A 25,904-nucleotide genomic window follows, 5' to 3' on the forward strand; every position below is an offset into this window, starting at 1 on the left:
TTCCAAGACTTGGCCGGGAGAAGGAACTTCGTTCTGGGGATGTTAGAACCAGTTGGGACTCATATGCACAGATGTGAGAGTTGTTTTGGAAGGAATTTAAGGTATTTGAATAAAACTATGGAGTTATGATCAGTAATTAACTATGATCAATAATTTACTATGAGCCGTAAGTAACTATGAGCAGTAAGTAACTAAGAACAGTGAGTATCTATGAGCAGTAAGTAACTCTGAACAGTAAGTATCTATGAGCACTAAGTATGTAAAGGGGGCCATGGCAATAAGCAAATTAATTGGAATATAATATTATAATATAATAATATAATAATATACAAGTCATGGGTAAGACTTACCGCAGTAGAGGACACGTGGCTCTTTCGTCATTGCCTACTTCCTTCAGTGTAGTGACCAAGATTGGGTGACTTCATCCTGGTCATCCAGATCCATTGCATTGGCCACGTCATATTTCTGGTCTCGAAGGCTGATCACTTGCACTATCACTATCGATGTTAACACTAGGTACCCCTAGGACAGACTGAGGCGCGCGCGACCTCAGCGCCTCTATTTATAGTTCCCGGGGAGAGAGTGGAGCAGAGAAAGTGAGTGTGAGTGGGCGGGAGAGTAGGAGTTGCCTCTAGAGATTAACATAGAGCGATAGGCATAGAGAGAGAGGGGGAGAGTCAGAGAGAAACAGCGAGCTATTTAATTAAGTAACTATGATCAGTAAGTAACTCTGATCGGTAAGTATCTATGACCACTAAGTATGTATGATGAGTTACTAACTTTGAACACTAATAAACAATGACTTGCAGCTTTTGTAACACAACACATTTCTGAGACTTGGCCGGGAGAAGGAACTTCGTTCCGGGGATGTTAGAACCAGTTGGGAATCATATGCATAGATGTGCGAGAGTTCTTTTGAAAGGAATTTAAAGTATTTGATTGAAACTATGGAGTTATTCTTCTATATAATTTTACTAATATATAAATCGGAGCATGGAAAATCGGTGGTCTATATATATACATATATATAGCTGACATAGGAACAATCGAAAACTTTAAGAAAAACAAATTATAACTTTATAAGCATTAAGTTTAACTTTTCATCCCTAAAACAAGCACTTAATTTATATTGTTTATATCAAAGTTCAGTAATAATTCATTCATTAAATACAGCACCATATTCACCATAAATTCCCATCGATAAAAAACTTCTATGATTCCATGAAAATTTCATTAATATATCAATACTCACCGCTAATTTCTCTATGTGCTTTTCCCCCATCGAATTCACCTCCTTCTCGATTCGCAGTGGCATATTCAATCAGCGCGGCTGGCCAACATGTAAACAGGTGCAATTCTCTTCGGCGTTTTCTAATTATTTTTAGTCGGGGGCTTTTATGACTTTTCACTATGGCACTAAGGAGAGCCCATATATGCCATTCGGTTGGCGCTGCTGCTACCTCCGTTTGGCTCATAAATTTCATTACGCTTTTTTTATTGCACAATTTTGCATGTTGTTTATAAACAAATGCATTAATTGCATTTGCCGCTAATGTGATTGAGCGGGTTCTCCAGACAACAGAGGCAACAACAAATGGTTGGAAAAACAAATGAAATTAGCTGCAAATGCCATAAAATTCGCCATAGTGCACCTGCAATGCATCAAAATGCAATAATAATTATAATAACAAACTTAGTTACTTATATCTGTACGACTGAGTGTGCATTTAATTATATAGTTAAAGAAATGTTATTAAATTGGGCGCCACTTGTGTTTATCAAACAAAAGAAAATATTTATTTTTTATTGGTATTTTTGTTAGGCTATCAAAATTAATGATAACATAAATAAATTAAAAATTTATAGGGTTTTGTGTTTAATTTTTTTAAAGAACTTAAATGATTGTCATTAGTGGCATCGTAAATGTTTGCTAATATCTCATTTTAATAGGTTTTAAATAGGTTTATTTCCTGATTTTCAAAGCTTAAACTTGCTGCTAAACTTGCAATTAAATTAAATTGAAAACACAAATTAAATTAAAGAAACGTTTATAAGTTCATAAATGAACATATGAATATTGAACACTTCCAGAATTTAAAATTTCATTTTCTTTAATCATATTCCTAATAATTTTTACTACTAATAAAACAATTTAAGTTTTACTTTATAGTATTCTCTGTAAAATTGATTAATTAAAGACTTTTAATGGACATATTTTCCGTGTTTATTTTATATCTTAAATATCGCTGAAGTGCTTTTACTTTCCTGAATCAATTTACTTTCCAATTTCCGGGAAATTTTCGCAAAGCCAAAAGCAAAACTTCAAAACCAAAAGACCAGGCAGCGACAACGAGAGCAAACATTTTGCCACTTTAACGTTCGTATTAAGCGACAACATTAATTAACTTGCAATTTAGCATAAATACATCATCGCTCAGGCGAGTGGCAAGTTGCAAGTTGCAAGTTGCAGGTTGCAGGTTGCCGGTTGCTTGCATGTTGCATGCTGCCTGCTGCTGCTGCTGCCTGCATTTCACCTGGAAAACTCGTATGAAAAGTGCTCCAGTTTAACTTGGTGCACGTTTTCGACAGGCAGTTGGGGGATCTGGATACTACCATATATATATGTATATACAGCAGGCCTTGTATCGTTGTATAGTACGTGTACGTCTATGTTGGCCACCTGTTGCAGTTAGCCAAGTTGCAGTTAGTCAGCCGCTGGGAAATACCAGTTGGCTTTGGCTTTGGCTATGGCACAGGCTTGACTTCGTTTGGCTTTTGGATCAGAGACCTCTGTGGGCATGGGTACAAGACCGAGTACCCAGTACCAGTATGAGTATGAATACGAATACGAATACGAATACGAATACGTATACGAGGTGTTGCACAGACGCCGTGGGCCGTCGTTACAGTCTGTTACAGTTACCAAAGTGCAGATGGACGCGGATGCTGCACAGAGAAAAAATATTACAGGGTTTCTTATTACCTAAAAATATGTGTAAAAATATGGAACAAGAAATAGGTAGAGCAAGTATTAGGAATAGTATTTCCTTCTGAATTTTGGAGTTTACAAAAATGTAATACCTTTCATATCAACTTTAGGAACTATATATATATATAAAATATTAATGTATATTAACTTTAAATATAACATATACATTTTCCACTTTCTAAGCTCATATTTTTCTCAAATAATTTTATAAATTATTTCTTAAGTTTCTTGCACCTTTTATTGCTCTCCAATTTTTCTCCCTGTTTTTGCTTACTGAATGATGAAGTCCCTGGATGCCAATGCAGATGCCGTGCCTGCATGCAGATTGGCTTCGATAAGGTGCAGCTCCCCGAGAGCTCCTCCCTGCTCCTCAAAAAAGCCTCTTTTCCCTTCTCCCAAGCCCCTAACTTTGTAGCCTCTAATGGCCTTTCTTTTTGACGTTGTTGCTGTCTAATTGCGGGGCGTTGTTACTCCGCTGGAGCTCCTCTCAGCGCTTTTGTTTTTTGTTTGTTTGTGCACTGTGTTTTTGTTTTTGGGCAATTTGTCTAAATGACACTAACTAATTGCAAGACTAACGCCCCATAAATGGGTGAGAGCAACCAGGTGCGACAGGCTATAGGAGAAAGAGACAATGGCAGCAATGGCGACTTTCACCTGAGTAGAGTCCGAGGTTTTTTGGTCTGGCTTTAACTCATCCATGACAAGCTTTTGGGATGATATGAGGGTCATGGAAATGCCAATTGTGCGTGGAGAAAGGTTTTCCAATAGGGATGGGTATCGAGCTTAATAATCGGGTAGAATTATCGATCAAAATAAAATATTTACAAATCCTAAAGCACTAAAATATAGACCATTGAAATACATCTATTTAATTGTCAAACCTTTGAATATGTCAAACTCTGGTTTCCCTGCCCAATATATTATTAGATATCTAATTAATATATAAAAATATACCTTAAATTTAATATACATACTATGTTATACTATTTTCCCATCCCTTTTCTCTGCAAAAATCGCCCATAAAGTGAAAAGCCTATGGGCAAAACTATAAATTTAAATACACATTCATACGGGGATATTGTTTTCCTTCTTATTCCCCCGCGGCTTGTTTATTGTTTTTAGCTTCGCTTATGTTTGCCATAAATTATCACACGAAATATTTGTGCACACATTGTTATATTTTATTATTATGAGCATTTTTACTTTGTTCTCTCACTCTCTGTTGGAAATTCTTGTGGCATTTTCGGGAAATTCGACGGTCGCATAGCCAGCAGCTGCCATCGATGTGTCTTTCATTGGATTGCAAGAGTTTCGGCATCGCAGCATCGCGTAAGTATTTCAAAAAAGCTAAAAACTTTAAGTGTCAATTGTTGTGACAAGTCGAAAAAGCGTGAAAATATTGCAAATGAATGCGGACGAGGACGAGGGCCACAGGTGCGTATGAGTAACATTGAGAAGGCGGCCGTAATGAAACTAGTTGAGCAGGCCAAATGGGATCCACAGTTGTCAGTGGTTAACTGGAAATCGACTAAAGTCAAGACACTTGACAGGCCAAAACGGTAAAATTAAAGTTGGAATTTTTGAAGAGCACTTGAAAAAAATAACGATCTAGATATTTTTTTTTTTGAGACTTTAGGTAGATTTAATAAGTTTTAAGGAAGTTTTTGGGGTAGAGATGACAAAGTTGTGAGAATTTGATTATGCTTTACTTATAATTTTGGAACTTTAGCCCTTATTTTGTACAGGATTTTTATAGATCTTGGTGTACCAGAATTTCTACGTAATATATAAAGTATTATAAAGCTACGAATCTTAACAATCTTATAAACGAACTGACCTACAACTCATAAAAATGTTACTTGTTTAGCTTTGTCTTCTTTAAATTATTATAAATACTACAGAAACAATTTAAAATATATAAAAAATATGTTCACTAAGTACTAACCCCCCCCTGTTCTATATTTTAAATATATTTTAGCTACCTAATAAAACCCCCATTGAACCTGCAATAACAATTACCTCCATCACACTTTTCACTTTGCATTTTTGATGGTTTTTAATGCCACTTGATTGCCTCATTTAGGCAATGTCCACTGTGAGTTTTCGGGGAGGGAGTGCTTGCCATAAATCTGCCGGCCATTTAGTGTCCATCATTTCGTCCGGTTTAGTCATCGTCATCATCTCTCGGCAACTGTGGCAGTGGCAGGCAAATGAATTGCCGCCGGCCATTTTGAGCCACTCGCCGCTTTGCTCGCTGTAAATTTGTCAACTTTCGGTTTGGTTTTTTCGGATCATATAGTGGGCATCGGTATGGCATTATACGGATCGTGCGAGGTGTGTGCACCTGCACCTGCTGTGCTCATTTCACGAAGCTGCCGCAGTGGCCATTAGCAGCGGCAGCAGTTGCTAATGGGCGCCCAAGTACCGCCCCACTGGCACAGCAGCAGCAGCAACAGCAGCAACAGCAACAGCAGCAGCAACAGCAGCAGCAACAGCAGCAGCAACATGTGGTGCACAGCTGCAACACATCAGTGGCAGAGTTGTCAGAGTTGCCACCCACTGCTGCGGGCGATCTTGGGTCGACTCTTAGTGTGTCATCAGGCGTTTCCCTTCACCAGAAGGTAAAAGAAAAAAACAAGAAAACAAAAACTAAACTAAATCAAAGCTGCAGCCTGTCATTTTCCGTCTCTGCACCTGTTTCAATGCATTTCGCCTTTATTGATTGCAGCCCATGAAACCGAATTTTTGCCTTCTTTACCTTTGCATGGCTACACTGGGAAAAATAATACAGATCCTCCTTAACTATCTGGGAAATTATATTTGATGGCAAGGAGTTTTTGAGGGCGTTCCAAATCTTTCAAAGGACAACTCCTCAACTATAACTTCCCAAAACTTTGCATTGTAGATATTTTCTATAAGCTTTGATACATTTTACTATAAGAAAAATGTTTTTAAAATTTCCTTCAATTTAATTATAGTGTATCTTTTGCATTTGTATATTTTTTCATCACTTTTTCCCACTGATTTCGCAGTTGCAGTTGCGGTCATTGAGCCGCTGATTTGTGGCGTTTCTAAATTGTTTTTCATGTTTCGACGGCAGCTGCATAATATGTGCACTTTATTGACAGCAAAGCCAATTTGATTTAGATACCACTCAAAGTGCTTTTTTTGCAGTGCCTGCGAGTGCGTAGATTGTTTGGCAATTAAATGAGTGGCAAAAGTTTGCCACACCAAAAGTGGGGAGACACTTGAAGAAATAATAAAACTACAAATTTAAGTAATATTCTAGACAATATATAGACTATGAAGGTATTATTTTGCTTGGGTATTAAATGTATATATTAAAAAAGTTATTATTTAGCACCTATCTTGTATTATTAAAAGCCCAAACGTATTTAAATTTATTTCTGTGCATTATAAGACTGGAATGCACTGAAGGTGTTGGTTATTTTATCTCTAATGTTATGTTCCACTTCGGAACTGATTGTATTCGGGTTCCAGAAAAAAAGGGGTAGTGTCTGCGTCATCAACTGTGACCGAAACCAGCAGCAATATGTACAATAGCAACACAAGCAGCAGCAACACGAGCAGCAGCAACATGAACAGCAGCAACATTAGATACCATTATGTGGTTTTCTGTGAGATAACACCAAGTCGAGCTAATTTTTTGAAACTTAGAAACTCCCACATTAATTTAAAATTCACTACACAATTTTAAAGCCATTGCAGGGTATTATATTTTCAGTCAGAAGCTTTAAAACCAGTGAAGGAGTCATTTCCGATCCTATTAATCATTTATGTTCTTGATCAGGATTAAAAGCTGAATCGATCTAGCCATGTTCGGTAAAAAAATAAATTTTTCAAATTTTTTGAAAATTTAAAATAATAAGGGGTTACATCGTTAAAATTTAAACAAAATTTAATTTATTAAATTTGCAAACTCGGTAAGTAGATTTGTTCAGCTTATAAAAACTAGCATAGAAAACAATTCCGAATTGAAATTAATGCATTTTTGGTTTAGTTAAGATAGTTGAAAAACATCGAATTACCCAGAAAATTAGCATACAAAATATATCGATTTAATACATATACCTATAACTATACGGCTTTCACCTAAACTTGTTTATTTTATATTATTAATTAGTTTATTTATTACTCTACACCATTCAATTGATTAATTTGATTTGCCAATGAAAGGTGAGCGTTTAAATTGATTTTGTTTAGTGATTAATGTCACCACTTCTCAACAGATACGCCCCTTGAAGATTTTTTAATTAAGTGTTTTGTTAATAAATATCAACTTTATGTTTTGCTTCCTTATTTTACTAAAGGTGTCTGCTTTTATTTATGAACAAAAGAGTGAAAGACTACTTTTGTGACCTTCAATGTGGCTTAGATGTTCAGACCTAAGTGGCTTTATAGCTTTTAAAACTTGTTTTAATAAGTTTAAACAATTAAATTAAATTCTTTATATATTGCATATAATTATTTAGATATAAATGGAACCCCTATATCCACATGACCCCCATTATTTGGCCTCTAGAGATATAGTATCGAGTGCAATTACACGTCATTGTTTCAGTGAATTATCAGGAAGGGCTTGAGCTTTGTGGCGTTTAATTTTTGGGAGGAAATTTATAGTAATACTTATGTGTGGCGCACTCATTGCCATGACTACAAATACTATAAATATAAATACAATGTGCCGCAATATTCAAGTGCAAAGCAAATGGGGGACTTTATCAGAATGATGCGATGTGTACCCGGCCGACAGCGACGTTGACTGAGGCAGCGGAAGCGTCGCTGATAACTGATAGTGTCCGGCGGGGGCTCCGGTCCAAATAAAAAGCAAAAAAATACATATAAATATATATATATTAAGGTACATATTATAGGCCAAATGCCGAGTGCAAGAGGAGGCGGCACTGAACAAAAAAAAATATATAAAATAAATGGGGCGTGACCACCTGCGGAACCACCTGTTCGTTCTATCGATGGTGCGATGTGTGCGATTTGCGATGCGAAAATCGTTGTATTTGCCAATGACGAACGATCGTTAGGCATTCGTTTTGTTTTTGCTTTTAATTTGCTCAGGTGTTATGCACCTGATTTGTGCGCTATCGAGCGCGGGCCAACGGCCAGATAGAGATAGCGTCGCATCTGAGACTGGAGAGTGAGAGAAGGTGAACTGGGAAACGTTGAGAAAACTACAGAGAAAATAAGGGGAAAATGATATAGGAGTATTCTACGATCTACAAAATTATAAATATATATAAAAAAACAATTTTTAAAACAAGAAATTGAGGAAAAAGGACCCACATTCCCTTCATCTTAAAGTATCTGGCTTGGAATAAAAGATATAAGGTGATTTATATGGATAATTTAAAATATTTTCTCTCAGTGGTTTGGACCAGGTAATTGCTGTGTTATTTGCTCATCAATGTGCAATGTGAGGGGGAGTACAAGTGTGGGTTACTAGGTGGGGCTTTCAGAAAATGGCGGTTCACTTAGTTATTCATTCTCTACGAAAGCAGGATTTATTTATCTTTCCTGGAAGTGACCCAACAAGATGTATATTCATAGTTTCCTCTATAACTCAGCTAAATGGGGGGTTTATCTCCATATATATATAATACCTAATGATAATTACTCAATTGTTCTTTAATCTCAGTTTAGCGGTTGAGTAGCTTGCGGATTGATAAAATCTGGGTGAAAGTGCTCAAGTGCCGTCATAAATAATAAGTCACTTGTTTATATTTGTACAATGTAGTAGTAGAAAATTCCCATGAAGTTCAATTACTAGAATGGACAATAAAGATTAAATGTAATGTTTGTGAAAATTTAACTTTAAAGGGAATTGTAAACAGTTGTAAGCCTAATCGAGATTAAGGCAACAAAGTTGTTAATCGAGTTAAGTTAAGGGAATAATGGTGATATTATATTTACTGGGAAAATGCTTTAATAAGTATAGGCATTTTAAGAAAATCTTCCTGCTTAATTTTTGTTTTATTATATTAAATCTTAGCTTCTTAGACAAACTTAAAATAAAAGCATATACATTTTAGTCTTCCCTTTTTACCTCTTTTTGAGCTAACTTAATTTATGATTAACTGAATGACAGCCTTCAACAACAGCAACAACAAACAAATGACACCGATCTCTGGCTTATAAACAAAAATGTTTAACAAGCCATTTCAATGGGCTTGCTAATGTTATTGCCGTTTTGCTGTAACATTGTTTGATTTCCATTTGGACATTTTCATTTTCATTTCAAGCGGTTGGCATAATAAAAAATTGTATAAATCTAAAACAAAAGTTTAAAGGCTCTCTGGCAAATGTTAATGCGTTGAACACGTCTTGGCCATTAAGCTGGCATTGCGATCGAGGGACCACATGACGTATGCGTTATGACACAGCGGCGAGGCTGTTATTTCGACGGTTTCTGGTTTTCTGACTTTCTGGCTTTCTGGCTTTCTGGCTTTCGGTTTTTAGTTTCTTCTTGGCCAGTTTCTTAGCGCACCCATTCAAATGAGTCTCAACGCGCACACCTGTTGTCTTGGCCATGGCAATAGGTGGTTTCTATGCGCTTATAAATTGCCACATGTGGGGTTGTGTGTCTGTTTGCTAATGCCATTGTTTTATGCCATTTTTTTTGCGCCCTTGTAGAGGGTATTTTTTGGCTGTTGAATATATAGTTTCGCTACAGATTTTATGATTTAAGAGGCTTTAAAAGTCTGCTCCTCCCTTTGGGAATTATTGAATTTCCCAATTATGAATATAAACTATAATTACTACATATAAGGGTATAAATACTTCGGATAAGGATTTCCCTTTCCCCTTTTTTTGTTTCTCCCAACAGCTGACAGCATTTTTGGCATTGCCCCTCTCAATGATGATGACATAAAATGGAACAAATGGCCTATGAACGTCGCAAATTAAGGCAATGCAAACACAGTGATCCAATTGGAAAACAAAAGCCGAATATAAAAACACAACATTTGTTAGGTCCCTCACCCCCGCCCCTTGCTCTATCATTCGATTCATACTCACCCCAAATTTATGGGCTGTCATCTGCCTTATAAGTCGTGTTAAATTTATTCAAAACCTCTTGACTCTTTGCTTTCCACCCCAAAGGGAAGGATATGCGGTTGCTGCCTGTCCACGCCAGTTGGCCAAGGGGTGTTCAGTATTCAGTGCCCATAGTTCGAATGTGAGTTGTTCGAGTGCTCGAGTGAGTGCTGGTTGCCACCCTCCTTCAGACTCATACACACATATACTTTTTGATCCCCTTTGTGAAGTGTTTTTGGGTCGCACTGATGTTATTATTACGTTTGTTTGCACATTTGTCGCCCCGAATTGGCGGACAAATTGCTGGGCGAGTTCATAAATTCACGCGTTACGGCAATTAGATGATTGCCACGCCCACCTCACGCACCTGCCACTGGGACACCTGTTCATGTATGGAAACTCTGTTAAGATGAGAATCTTATAGGTATTATTTATAACTTTAAGATAGAGAATTGAGATAGAGAAAACCATATCTAAAAATGTAATTTAAGAACCATAAACTCTACTCATTGATTTTTCTTAGCATTATTTCCTATTTATTTTATATACATTAAGCTTAAAAAAATATATCAAATCTAGCAAAAGAAACACTTATTAAATCCTTAATAATAACCTTAATTCTTGTGTTCTATTTCTCCAAGCGTTTTATTTATTGATTTTGTTAATAAAGGGTATAATTAGTACCTCTAAATCACCTTTATTAACAAAAAATCAATACATAAATCACCTGGAATCATTAAAAAATACTCTACTCATACTCTATTCTTATTTAGATTACGAATTTGTAGTTGTCCAGGTTAGTTAGCTGACCATCTGCTAATCAGTTTTGGCATCTATAGAAATTATTATTTAACAACGTTTATCAGCACAGAAAAAAAAAAAATAATAAAAACTAATCGCATGACAATACAATAAAATGCGTGCTAAAAATGTTAACGTTGCCAAAAATATTCATTTTGTTGATGAAATTATGACCTATATGACTTTAGAGAGTTCTAGATAAATAAGTGCAATTAAATTGTAAAAATATATATAGTTAACGCAGGGGAAAACCTTAAAAAATCTTTAATTATATTCGATATAAACTTGAAGAAAATTATTGAAGAAGAATAAACTTTAAATGGAGAAATTATAATGCATTTAATGATGTCAATTATACACATATCATTTGTAAAAATAATATGGATTTGATTTAATAGATTATTCTCAAGACTTTTAAACTAATAAAACCTTTGCTGTTATCAATCATACCTTCATTAAATATCCACAAAAATCCCCCAAAAACCAGATCATTCTAGTCCATATCTCATACTAAGTGTTCCCCAATTTCTATCATTATCCATCACGAATTCCCCTTAATTATAAAAGCAACCAACAAAAATTGTACCAACTTCCGGCCAAACCTTACGCGTGTATTTTTTTTTGCACTCGCAACGCTCAAGAGGGGAAATCTCAACCCGAAAAGTATTCCGGATTGGCAGGAGAGGCCATAAATTAATTAGAGCGACTATCGCAGAAATAGTTTCGATTAGTGCAAAACACCTGTAGGCCAAAATACGACACAAAACCCAGAAGAAGAAAAAAAAACCCGATCCGATCACCGATCCCAAGCCAGTTTGGCCAGACAACAGACACAAAAAATATATACACAAATATACATATATGCAGGGGAGATAAAAAACAGATTAGAAATTCAAATGATGACATGTCTGGGTCCAAAAACATTCGCGCCCATTCTGATAGCACTCCATTTACACACATCATAAGTATAAGTTTAAGTATACTATATCTATGTGTATATTTGAAAATGCGTGGCATAAGGTGAATGGATCCAAGGAGATTGCTCGCGGTAAGACACCTGTGGGCACTTAGGGGCTTTTTATGGCCACAACCAGGCCAATCTGCCTTCTTTTTCTCGGTGCAAAGCAATTCCAATTCCCAATTCCCAAGCTCTTGTACTTGGAGTGTGTGTAAACAATATTTATCAGTTTGCACTCGGGGCTTGGCTACTTAAAATAGACCACGCCGACTCACCTATCGCCCGGGTGCAGAGCCTAAGTACCCAAGTACTCGTACCGAACTTGTACCTGCCTTCGTACTTTCGTACTCATACTCATCGCAACACCTTGGCACCCGGCATGGGCTCCACCTTGCGGCTTATCACACACGCTACGCATTACGCCCGCGCAAAAGCAACACCAACACCAACATCAACACCAACACCAACATCAACAACAACATCAACAACAGCAGCGCCTTCTGATAAGCGAAGCACAACGGCTGCCAGATGGCCAAGTCAACCTGCTGGGCAGGTGGGGAGCCGAAGCTGGATCTGAGTACAGGGGTAAAAGACAACAGCGCCTGGCTGTCCATGGCGTAGTACACTGGGGGAAAAAAATTAACAGATGTTTGTCAAGAAGAAAGTTTCTAAAAAATGTCTTCTCTTTTTTAAAGGAGAGCATAGAAAAGAAGATATATTTAGTTTGATATATGTATAAGCATTCCCTAAAATACATAAGTATAATAAATATTTCATTGAATTTTAGGTATTTCTATATAATCTATATACCTTTTTCAGGGTATTATAATCCTAGTAAGAAGAGTTAAAAGCATTAAAGAAGTCATTTCCGACCCCACATCTCATATAGTATATTCGTGATCAGCATTAAAATCTGAATCGATTTAGACATATCCGAAAGAAAAAAATTTTCAAAATGTTGTATAAAAATAGATAAGGGTTTACATCATTAAAGCTTTCAAAATTTGAGAAAAAAATGTATTTTCTAAGTTCAAAAACTCAGTATTTGTTAACCCATTAAAAACTTACATAGAAAACCTTTCCGAATTGATATTAATGCATTTTTAGATTAGATATGAGTTTTAAAAAAAAATATTAAACACAAAAAATTGTCATTTAAAAATATTGATATCCAGTACGATACTATAATTCAATAGCAAGGGTATATAAATAAATTAAATGAATATTATAAAATATATATATACTATTCTGAATACTTCATTGTAATTATTATGGGATAAATATAAGCATTCTAGATTCCTACCAATTTAAATCTCTCCATTAATCCTTGAAAAATACTTGACATTTTCCTTTCTCTTCTTAAATAAAAACCCCAATAAATATATATATTTTTGAATATTTTACTTTATATATTTTCTGCCAGTGCAGAGGCTTCCCAACGTTATCAGTTTTGATTCCGCGTATGTTGTGACTCTGTGAGTTAACCCCATTGCTCCAATGGCCATGCCCATGCCCACATTCACATGCCAACAGGTGGTTGCACCGAAGCTATAACTATAGCTATATATATATATATATATTCAGGTATAACTTGGGATCCAGAGAGCTTCGTTTCGGAGCCATGACTGTTTGGTTGGTTGGGAGCCCAAGGTTCATTACGTAGGTTCTTATCTGGCGCACGTTCTTTTCGTTCTTTCCGTTTTTTTTTTCGCTTTCTGGCCTTTAAGTGCGTTTCCTCGGTTGTAATTAGGCTGATGAATTTATGGACAGGTCTCTGTTCTCCCCTTAATAATATGTAGGAACATATTCTGCCCAGATATGGGTACATTTTTGCGCAAATAAATAAGCATGAACACCGTGTGGCAACCGCAAAACTGAAACCTAATTGAGTTTGCACTGATTTTTGTTGTGCTTTCAATATACTTAAATATATATATATGTTTTTTTGTATTGTGTAAACCCCAATGAAGTCGCACGCCGCCTTCCCCAATTGATAAAGCGACAATTTATAGTCCCTTTTAATTGATATCGGCATGCGTGTTGTTGAGTGCCGAAAATCCTTGATTTCTGTTTACATGCACCGGCAGTTATCAGTGAGAAATGTGCACTTGAATTTCCGACAGCCAACAGAGTCTCTTAACACGATCTGTATATCATGTGGAGTGCTTTTTTTCAATTCGATTTCAGTTTCAATTTCGATTTCGATTGCCTTCTAAGGGAGCTCTGATCACTGACCGGATGTGCGCCAAGATCGATCGATCGATTGTACTCCATTTGAACTCGAAATTATCAATTAATTGTTAGGGAATTGGGTTTAATTTTGTCAGAGGAATTTCTTATAATTAGCAGTAACTATAATAGTAATTAATCTATTGCTTAAATTAAATATAGAATGTATTTATTTTTATTTTTATATGGTAAGAACCATAAAAATATCATTGATTCTATGAATAGTTCTTAAGTCATAAAAATATACTTAAATAAATCTTAATCAGCTCTAGGAAATAGGTAAAGAAAACATTATACTATTATAATGTAAATAATATTTCTTTAAGATAACTTTTTAAAGACTTTCTTGACTCTGTCTTAGCTTGATTAAAAAACCTTTTAGCAGATGTCAAAGCTTTAGGAATTTAATAAATTACCAAGATTCTGATATCTCTCTTTCACACCACCAAAAAAACAAGTAACCTTAAATTCAAATAGATTATTCTTCCCAACCGGATACAAGCCAGTCTTCTCAAGAAACAATTCAATTTAAATAAAATATATATCTCAATGGAGTGACCAAATTGCTAACGGCTGCGATAAGTCGCGTAACAAATTTCTTTCAATTAAAAACACTCAAACACTCGGATACTCGGCATTTAAAAACCCATTCCAGTCGCATTGGTTTCAGCAACACCTGTAGTTATACACACATATATACCTATAATATATATAAGTAATTACATGCGACTGCATAAAGATAAAAGCCAAATTAGACGCTAATTTTCAGGTTGCAGCACACACAAAGCCGGCCATAAAACTCAAGTGGAAGCCGAAAGCCGCCGTCTCTGAGATCACAAAATTGAAATTGAGACTGAAAATTGCAGCAAAAAAGCTCAGGGTAGAGGGGGGGGGGGGAGACGTTTTTTTGGAAAAAACATTTACGAAATGCTTTGCGCCACCGTCGCGCAAATAACTCAATTGAAATGCCAACGGAACTGACACGCAGCGACAAGAAATTGAAAATTAAAATTGAAATTGCGCAAAAAGCCAGAGAAAAACAATACAAAAAAACAGAAAAAACAATTGAAAAGGTTACGGGTCGGAGTTGGGGAGGAATTTCGAACCGAAGTCGAAGTCATGGACTAATTAGAAAATGCAAAGCCAGAGCAAGGCATCAGTGCACAGTGAGAAAAAACGGGCTTACAGTCTAAAAAACTTTGGGAATTTAGAGATCATAATTAAGATTTAATAGTATACTAAAAACTGTAGTTTTTAATGACTGTTTATGATGTACTTTATATATTTTTTGTGGTTATTTAATCATATTTCAAGGCTGTTGATCTCTTTTATAATATATTATGCAAGTATTTTATTTATTTATTGGTAAATGATTTTCAGAAAAACTGGACACTACAAATGACAAAAAAAAGCCATATATATACACATTCCGAAAATAATTACAATTTTTATATAATTTTAATGGAAAAATCATAGTTCAAAAATTGCATAAGAAAGCCAAAAATGCATTAAATTTAATCGGAAAGCTTTTCTGTGCTAGTTTTTATTGGGTTAATAAATCTGCTTACCAAATTTAAGATTTTAAAAATAATTAAAATTCATTCAATTATCTTTATCTTATTATTTTTTTTTTAAATTTGAAAAAAATCAACCGGACATGACTAGATCAACTCGTCTGCTGATTCTGATCTGGAATATCTATAACTTATAAGGTCGGAAATGACTCCTTCACTGTGTTTTACGCTATGACATACTCCTTAAAAATAGCTTTAAAATATATAAAAACTCTTTAAAATTACCTTACAAAATATATCTTAAATAATACTTTATTTTTCTTTAGTGTAAACCTGGCTAATTGCTGGAAAAAAGTCCGATCTGAAAACGGAAAGAGAGCGGCGCCACGAGAGTGGGCTGAAGTAGCATTCAACATTCGAAGCAACAAGCTTCGAGCAGCTGGCCCGAGCGACCGATTGGCGCAGGTGCAGCTGCCTGGCGCTTAGCTCAAAACTAAAAACTGAAAACTGAAAACTGAAAACTGAAAACTCAAGCTCAAAAGCCCCGGTCTGGGGAATCGAAGCTGAAGCTAAAAGGCTGATGCTGAGGCCAAAGCCAAAGCCAAAGCTGAAACCGAAACTGACGTCGTCGCTGGGCGCACAGGTGGCTCGAGATTGAGCGGCTGACGGGTGACTCACACCAAAATGCGCAAGCGCAGAGCAAAAAAAACAAGTCAAAGTCATCACTGGGGATAGTTTATAGTACTAAAGATACCTAAGGATAGTTAAGGAATATGAAATTACAGAGTTTTATGGTGGAAAATACAAAGTAAAGTTTAGGATGGGCAAGGAATTCATTCTAAAAGAAGTATGTGGTTTGTATATTGCTTAAAGAGAGTAAATATTTTACTTTTATTATTTAATAAAGCCTATTTATATTTCATTTATATATTAAATATCATAATCACTATTCAAATTAAATGTCAAATATTGTTTTGAACTAATATATCTCAGGTAAATAAATTAAATCCCTAAACAAAGCCTAATTTCTTTAAGAGTCACCTAAATGTGTCTTCATGTTTTCACATGTATCTTTATGCATCTACATGTATCTCCAGGTATTAAATACTATAATAAATATTAAAAATAAATGCCGAAAGTATGTTTAAACTAATATTTCACAAGTAAATAAATTAAATCCCTAAACAAAGCTTAATCTTCCTAGGAGATACCTACATGCAACTATCAGTATCTTCATTGTATCTACATGTATCTTTAAGTAATTCTCATGTATCTTTAACTAAAAATCCCAAACCTAGCACCATAAAAATCCCCCACCTACTTTCCTTAACCTCTTCCCTAGTATATATACCCCGATATCGCAATTAATTGTACGGTATCTTAGACATATAGCAATTATCGCAGTTGTTGGCAGGCGGCTCCAGCTCAGTCTTGGCTCTCCTCCCCCCTCTCTCATTGTTTTGCTATTTGCTTTGCATTAGCCGACATTTAAGCACGGCTATCGATTTAATTTGAGCCCCGCCGATCCATCGAACTCCCCCGCTAACTGCAAATAGAGAAAACATAAAAAACTGCAGCAATAAAAGACCAGGCCCAGACTCCAGCTTAGACATTGGTAAAGAGTAGGAAAAAAAATAAACAACAAGAAATATCTTAGCGTGGCTCAGACGAAGTCTGCGGCTTAGCAATTTGTTAACTGCACCTATAGTCGAGCGCGGAGTTCTCGTAAATCTTGGCCCAGTCGGCAGGTTGACAGATTCGTTAAATTTTATAAGCGGCTGCTGCCCCCCACCCTTCGTTTTGCATTGCGCTAAATGTCGCCGAATTTCGGGGAATATTTCATGCCATCGGCAATCGGGCAATTTTTTGAAGTTTTTATGAGCGCAACGGTCAAAGTTCAGAGCCGCAAATTAAGTGACGGCTCGAGCGATTTTAAGAGGGGGAGTTCCTTTTTATTTTTTGTTAGGAACGATCCAGAGATATCAAATCAGATGCAGTAAAAGATTAAAGAGATATCAAATCAGATGCAGTAAAAGATTAACACTATGAAGGGTAAACGAATAGAGACAAAATAAAAAGAATATTATAGATTATGAAACCGAAAGGGAAATGCTTTCATTTTACCCATATTTTTCTAACAAATATAGTTAAATTAAACCAGAAACTCATAATAGCCATTTAGATATTTAATAAAGCAAACTGAATTTAAAAGTTAAAAGTTACAACAATATAAAAAAAGAAAGGAAAATAACTTCGGGATGATTAAGTTTATATACCCTTTCAGTTTGCAATTAAAATATTGGATCGTTTAAGAAATCGATCATAACTAAGCTTAAAATATTTATTATAAATAACAACATGCCTTGATAGAATCTGCTGTTAATTTTGATCAAGAATGTATATGATTTATAGGGTCGGAAATGAGTCCTTCACATTGTTAACAGCTTCTGAATAAAATGAAAATATCCTAAAATTGTATAAAAGAACAGATTGCCACCCAAATGAATTTTCAATAGAAAATATTCCATAAAGACGTTCAACGTTCAAAGTATGTAAATATAAAGATTCTTCTTGGAATACTTCCCTTTCCTAAAATGTGTTATTTACCAAATTTAATTTGTTTGTTTTTACACAAATTCATAAGAATTACGCTATTTATCTCTATGCTTTTCAATTTATTTGAAAGAGAACTAAAATAAAAATAAACATGTTGGATATTTATTTTCTTATGTCTTTAAATGCTATACCACAAAAATGTCTTTGAATAAAATTTATGAAATAATAATATAACAAATTGTGATTGAGATTGAGGATTTTAAATCAAATAAAATTAACATTTTAAATACTTACGCGAATTGTTATTCCCAGCAATTCAATTTTAATGTTTCTCCAGGGAAATCACTGTAAGTATTTGTAAAATAATTAATAAAAATAATAAATATAACATGTAGATACAATACAAATACTAAAGAAAAAATATTTTTTATGTTAAATAAATGTAAAACAATATTTTATAGATTAAACGATTTAGATTTAAGCTCGTGGCAACCTTCTTCGCACAAAACTCATTAATTTTTCGCTAACTTTGCGCGCCTTTAGAACGTTGATTAAATGAAAAATGAAAATGAAAATCATGCCGAATTCGTTGACTCTGACAAATAAGCTAATTTCGAATTTAAGATAAGCATGGAGCCAATCAATAATAATGAATCTTCGATCTCCCACGCTGGAGAATCGAATTGGAATCGCCAGGAATGCCCGCCCGAGCATCAAGGTTTTGGAGAGCGTTTCCGCTGCTGGCATTCGCAGCTGCCAAGACAAATTGGCTGCTCATCAGCACATAAATTTTAAAACAACAAGCTCAGTTGTTGTTTTATATTTTGTTGTATTTTTTTTTGCATTTGTTTTTATTGCATTTGCAACGGCAACCTTCAAAAAGCCAACATGAACATGAACACGAACGTGCGATGCACTTTTCCGCAATGCAACGCCGTCGTCATCGTCGCCGTCGGTAAATCAAGCCCACAGTGTAAAAAAGAGATGGGTAGTACAGAGAAAAAGAGATGGAAATACGATTTATCAATAGAAAGAGACAGAGACAGGGGGCAGCTGAAGATGCTGGGATGAGCGAGAGGCTAGAGATCGATATAGAGAGGAGAAAAAAATATGGTTACCATATTTGCATGTCCATTTTTCTTATTTCTAGTCTATAATATATTTAATTTTTTTAAATGTAAATTGTGTCAATAAAAGCCAGAATGTTTATTAAAAATTAACTTTGATTTATAAAGATACTTTTGAATATTTTAACGATTTAATGGTGTCATTACATATAGGTAATTTTTTTATACTTTCTTTTTCTAATAGAAACATGTGAACTCCAAGATACTACTGTTTTTCAGCAGTTTCCTTACAGAGTTTTTTATTTTAAGATATGGTTAGTTATTCTTATATATTTATAAATTTAAGAAAGCATGTTTTTTACAAGAAATGTAAGACCCATTTTCTTGTATTTTCCTCTGTGTTTATTTAAAACTTAAGGCGTGGGTTGGCGGCAGGTGCTTCGTTCCACAAATGATTGACTGACTGAATGACTGGCTGACTGACTGTATGACTGAATGACAGACAGTCAGACAGACAATGACATTGCAATGCCGCCGTCGAGACTTGCACAACAACACAATAAGCCCGAGAAATTGGCTTTTAATTTTTTTGTTTTGCTAAACTACTTAACAAAAAAAAGAGGAAAAAAACGAATACAAAAATAAAACAACTAATGTGAAATATGCAAATCTCGGGAGATAGATAAACAAAACAATTAAGGCACGTGCTATATCGGGTGGCCCTGTCCCGATGACCATAAACCCATCTGACAGCTGACAACTTTATCTTTATCAGTGATCATACAGCAGGGATGCCAACCCCTTTATGTCCTCGTATTGCTCTCAATTCCTCACTCCTCAGGACCCATTCCCTCAATCCTCATTCCCTCACTCTCCAATCCCTCAATCACCTTTTTGAAAGCGGAACACGTTTCATCGTTTTGCTGTCCACTGGGAAATCTGTGAGTTCTTAGCCCATCTGAATAATTCATAATTTTGTTGCCAGGAAGCTTTTAGGGGTTGTATTTGAATTTCTAGAGTCAAGAGGAGAGAGAGAGTTGGAGTTGTCGTGGCAACAAGATTGCCATATGTCGCATTGCCGCGACACATTCTAAAAGTGTTGCCACAACACAGACACGAGGCGTATGCGTAATTTAAGACTCATCTAATTGAGTTGCAGCAGCAGCAGGGGGAGGAGAATGAGGAGGAGCAGCAGCAGGAACAGCAGCAGCAGCAGCAATAGCAGCATCAACAGCAGCAGCAGCAGCAACAGCAGCAACAGCAGCAGCAGCAGCAACACAAGCAGCAGCAGCAGCAGCAGCAGCAGGAGCAGCAGCAGGAGCAGCAGCAGGAGCAGCAGCAACAGAAACAGCAACAGCAGCAACATCTGCAGATCGCGGGGGAATTCCGGGGCGTTGGTCTTATTGGGTTACCATTTAGATGGATGCAGCCAACGATGAACCGATTATGACAGATGGCCGGGCCAAGTTGCCAAGTTGTCTCAAGTGCCTGTCGCTTGCTCCCCATGAGGCACTCATAAAAATGGTTTTATATTTAAGGAATGAAATGAAATTAGCACAAAGAGAAGACCACAACAAAATTCTAAACAAAATGTTTAAAGGATTAAAAAGTGTTAAGTGAAAGAGAAATATATCAATTATCAGTTTTATCAGTTTGCAACTCTCTTTAAAACTCTCTTAAACCCCTTTAAAAATCAAATTCTTTATAATAAAACCCTGCAAGTTTTATAAAATATATTTAAATTATTTTGTATATATTTTTTTTAAGTGTACACTGCGCTTTTTGGCATGTGGCGGCACTGGCATCAGCAGCAGCAGCCGCTTCGGGCAGCACTTTCAACTCGATCTCAGCCACATGTTATGATTGGTTCGTGGGTGTGTTGAGTGACTCACGGCGGTACGTGCTACTGTTCGACAGCGCAAAAAGTTATTACATTTTTATGTACATAATATATATGCTTTTTGGAACCCAAAACCTATACATACTCCTCTGGGACCATTCACTGTAATTTCTGAAAGTTTGAACCCTTCCGTTCGACCCCTCACACGTGTCGTACGTGGCCGCCATTAGCGTAAACATTTCCAATGCGTTCTTGAGTGTTTGCCAAATTGCAGCAAAATATATGTATATATATTGTTTACTTTTATATCTTTTTTCAGTACGGGTCAAAAACTTAATAACGTTGCCAATTTTCCGCACAAAAAAAGGAAAACATGGAAAAACCAGAGGGTGGAATCGAACCAGACATCAACAAATTGAATTTGTTTTCAGTTTTCTGCAAAGAGTCAAGGGGTCACTGAGGGGTTTAAACTAATCTTAAAATGTTTTTTGTAAAGGTTAAATGATAAGTAATTTAATCCGAGATTATAGATTATTAATTTCCAACAGTCTCCCTTCAATCTATATTGATTTTTTTAGCTGAGATCATCTATTATTGATTCGTTTCGCTGACCCCAAAATGTCATAGAAATTTTTGCACAATAATTACCTGGTAAACGCCCATGGTATTGGTGTTGACCCAGTGAAGTCGGTGCCAACGAAAACATTTGGCAGAGATACGATCAAAGCGAATTGCGACCAGAAGTTCCATATGTTCGGTAGACAAACTGCAGTTAATAGCCGTTTTTTTTTCTTTCAGTTCCTCCCTCGGATCGGGTTCGGTGGCAGTGGACTCTGTGGCGCATCAACGTCAACAACATCATCATCATCGTCATCGTCATCGGAAGGGGCCAACAGATGGGGCAACCTACTTCTGTTTTTTTGCAGAGAACAAAAAAAAAATAACAGAACAAATATGAGAGATAGAAACTTAGAACTTCAATCTTTTACGTTAGAATGGTCACATTACTTAGATTGTTTGCTATTTTTACTTTGTTGGTCACACTACAACTTTACTAAAAGAAGTAATTATTCAATATTATGATATAAAAGCATACTATTTCCGTAATATTTTTTAAAATTATGTATTATTTTCCTCAGTGCTTTTGCCACCGCAGCTGCAACTGAAAAACATCAATCAAATAACTGAGCTCTGAGGCCTCTATGGGTGCGAGACATCACATCTGCGATCTATAGTATTTTGTTTCCAAAGCGCCACCTACTGACCACCGCGTAAGCCCCGCCATGATCCCCCCTCTGAATCATCTTCAATGAAATATTCACACACATCGAAAACGTTTTCATCAAATTTACGTAAAACGTAAAAATTTGAAAATAATGAACATCTGTGCAAACAGTGAGATCTGTGCCCCGAAATGTGCCTCCCAATTGGCTCGCAAGCAGATGCGGAATGCGCTTTGGACTTTACCCATTCCCAGGTCCAGCATCCCTCATCCGCCTCAGCATCCGCAGCTCCGTACCCATTTTTTTTCCAGACCAGCTGCCCAGCCAGTCATCCATCCGTCCAACGCTTCGGCGCGCTAATGAAATCGAGCGCGTTTATTTGTTTATATGGCATTTGTCAGCAAACTTAGCATATGGACAGTCCGACCCTGATATAAGCAATGATTCCAGGAGGGGGGAGCTACACTTGAGAGAAGATTAAATTACTTAGGTTAGAGGGGAGCTTAAAGTCAAGCATACTTTATAGAAGACACTATAGAAATTTAAAAACAAACTATGTTTAAGCTGTTTATGATGTCTGAATAATTATATATTTAAGACAGTAATAGGTATTATAAACCTCTTTACTATTAACTTCATTTTCTCTTATTTATAGTTGCTCTAGATTTTAATTTCCCAATTTTCTATACCTTAAAGACCGATGTCTTTAACCTTTCCCTAAGCCCAGACTCTACCGTATCTCACTCTTCACTCTCTCAATGGTAATTGAAGCCCGTCGTGTGTCTAAATTGAGACAAAGTTGTCGAAACGCCATCGTTTCCACCGACTTGTCACATTTTTGTTGGATTTTTAGCCGCCGTTCTGAGTCCGGGCCACCGGCGTCGATCGTCACCAGTTGATTGGCCAGTCCGTCACTTGAATTAGCTTTATGTCGCCGATCAAGATCGATATCGGTATCTGTATCTGTTAACTGTAGCTGTAGCTGTATCTATAGCCATATCTGGATCTAAGGCTACCCCTTGCAAATGCAAATTCTCTAATTGTTTATTAACAATTGCCGCCGGCCAATAGTTAAGCAATTAAAAGGCACAGACACCGAACAGAGTAATGGGATTTTTAGTTGTTTTCTTGTTTTCTAGTTTTAGTTTTATTTTTCATTTTGGAGTTGCGGCAATTTGTCTGCTTTGATTTTAAGTTTTGCCACCATTGTTGTTGTAGTTTTAGCCGTTGTTTTTTGGCCATTTTCGATTGAGTTTTCGGTTTGGTATTAGCGCTGGGATTATGTCATGCAATTAACAATGGCATATTGTAGTGGTTGTTGCCAGTTGTTGGCCTGCACATGTTGCTCGTGTGCCAGTTGATTTTGGTTTTGGTTTAGCTCTCGTGTGTGTATTTGCTACCATTTTTGGTAACAAAAAAAAAAAAAAAAAGATTTGGAGTTTTTTGAATGCGGATTTGTTGGGTGCTCGTTGAATTGTCGTTGCGTGTTGCACTTTACTGAACTTTGTCGGTTGCCTCTCCGTAATTGTTGCACCGGGAAAAATTAAGTTGATAGTATAATGCCACCAGAAATTTAGGAATTGAATATGTATTAAATAAATTCATTAAAACATAACAATATTACATACAAAATTATATAATTAAGATTGTCAAAAACTCACCAAAATGCAAAAGTTATAAAGTTACAGATATAGTTATCTTTTCAAAAGTAATACTAATTAATTAAACATATTAAAATATAGCTTTTCTGGTTTATTTACTTATTTTTCAGTAAGAGCATTAAGTAATTATGAACAGTAAGTAACTCTGAACATTAAGAATCTATGACCAGTAAGTATCTATGATCAGTAAGTAGCTATGATCTGTAAGTAACTATGAGCAGTTAGTAACTCTGAACAGTGAGTATCTATCACTATCAATATCACTTGGGATGTTAACACTAGGTACCCCTAGAACAGACTGAATCGCGCGCGACCTCAGCGCCTCTATTTATAGTCCCCGAGCAGAGCAGAGAAGAGCGGAGAAAGTGAGTGGGAGAGTAGGAGTGGGTGGGAGAGTAGGAGTTGCCTCTAGGGATTAACATAGAGCAATTAACATAGCGAGAGAGGGGAAGAGACAGAGAGCAGCAGCGAGCTGATATTTAATTTAACTATGATCAGCAACTAACTATGAGCAGTAAGTAACTCTGAACAGCAAGTATCAAGGAACATTAGTAACTCCAAACAGTATCTATGAGCAGTAAGTAACTCTGAACAGTAAGTATCTATGACCACTAATTATGTAAAGGGGACCATGGCAATAAGCAAATTAATTGGAATATAATATTATAATATAATAACATAATAATATACAAGTCATGGCTAAGACTTACCGCCGTAGAGGACACGTGGCTCTTTCGTCATTGCCTACTTCCTTCAGTGTAGTGACCAAGATTGGGTGACATCATCCTGGTCATCCAGATCCATTGCATTGGCCACGTCGTATTTCTGGTCTCGAAGGCTGATCACTTGCACTATCACTATCGATGTTAACACTAGGTACCCCTAGGACAGACTGAGGCGCGCGCGACCTCAGCGCCTCTATTTATAGTTCCCGAGGAGAGAGTGGAGCAGAGAAAGTGAGTGTGAGTGGGCGGGAGAGTAGGAGTTGCCTCTAGAGACTAACATAGAGCGGTAGGCATAGAGAGAGAGAGGGGGAGAGTCAGAGAGAAACAGCGAGCTGTTTAATTAAGTAACTATGATCAGTAAGTAAGTCTGATCGGTAAGTATCTATGACCAGTAAGTATGTATGATCAGTTACTAACTTTAAGCACTAATAAACAATGACTTGCAACTTTTGTAACACAACACATTTCTGAGACTTGGCCGGGAGAAGGAACTTCGTTCCAGGGATGTTAGAACAAGTTGGGAATCATTTGCAAATGTGCGAGATTTGTTTTGGAATAAATGTAGGAGCAAGCTATGAAACTATGGAATTATTCTTCTATATAATTTTACTAGTATAAAAATCGGAGCATGGCGAATCTGTGGACTATATATATACATATATATAGCTGCCTTAGGAACGATCCGAAAATTTTAAGAAAAACAAATTATAACTTTTCCAGTTTTTAACAGATTTTCACCAAATTTTATGAAAATCAGACTACTATATCATATAGCTGCCATACAAACGATCGTTAAAAATAGAGAAAAATGCAAAACTCTGAATGTAAAACTGTAAATATAAAATGTATAGGTGAATGAAATGAAACCAGACATTACTTCGTTGTTTTTTAACATAAATATATATAATTTATATTGCATTAATTTCTATATAAACTTCGACGTGCCAAAACTTTACATGTTTAAAATACAAAAAACTAATAAACATTGGCTTTAAAAAATAGTTAATCTCTTGCTCTACTTTTGTTTATTGTGATGCCAAAAAAAAAACTGAGCTGCCTTATGTGTTATAAACCCCCCCTGAACTTAGGGTCTTCCATTCTTCCTTAATTTATTTTTATGCTAAATTGTACTCTCACTAATTTATTTTGGTGTATTCTAAAGCACATTGCAGTTGGTGTTGTTGTGCATGTAATTAACCAACAAATGACATGTCTAGTTATGCGTTGCGACAACGTAAAATTGACGTAAGCCCCGTGCGTCAGCGTTTGCGAT

At 36.1% G+C, this 25,904-nt stretch overlaps 2 long non-coding RNA genes across 4 annotated transcripts in view; one reads left to right on the forward strand and one right to left on the reverse strand.

Moving 5' to 3' along the window:
* LOC147643443 (uncharacterized) overlaps positions 1-24,186 on the reverse strand; it is a 29,716-nt gene extending 5,530 nt beyond the window's left edge. Inside the window, exons 1-4 of one of the 3 annotated variants that reach the window (XR_015272105.1) lie at positions 21,671-23,206; positions 18,410-18,460; positions 1,253-1,652; positions 351-558 (exon numbers count right to left, since the gene is read on the reverse strand). This is a non-coding gene — a long non-coding RNA (uncharacterized LOC147643443). Of the gene's footprint in view, positions 1-350; positions 632-1,252; positions 1,653-18,409; positions 18,461-21,670 lie in introns of all 3 variants that reach the window. The other 2 variants (XR_015272107.1, XR_015272106.1) reach the window with 2 other exon arrangements.
* On the forward strand, positions 5,484-16,072 carry LOC147643444 (uncharacterized). Its single transcript, XR_015272109.1, has 2 exons — positions 5,484-5,610; positions 15,886-16,072. It is a non-coding gene; the product is annotated as an uncharacterized LOC147643444 (long non-coding RNA).
* Positions 24,187-25,904: the final 1,718 nt, after the last annotated feature.

Source organism: Drosophila serrata, unplaced genomic scaffold (genome assembly GCF_035046125.1).
Source record: "Drosophila serrata isolate PLE 108 unplaced genomic scaffold, ASM3504612v1 contig_273, whole genome shotgun sequence".
Lineage (NCBI taxonomy): Eukaryota > Metazoa > Arthropoda > Insecta > Diptera > Drosophilidae > Drosophila > Drosophila serrata.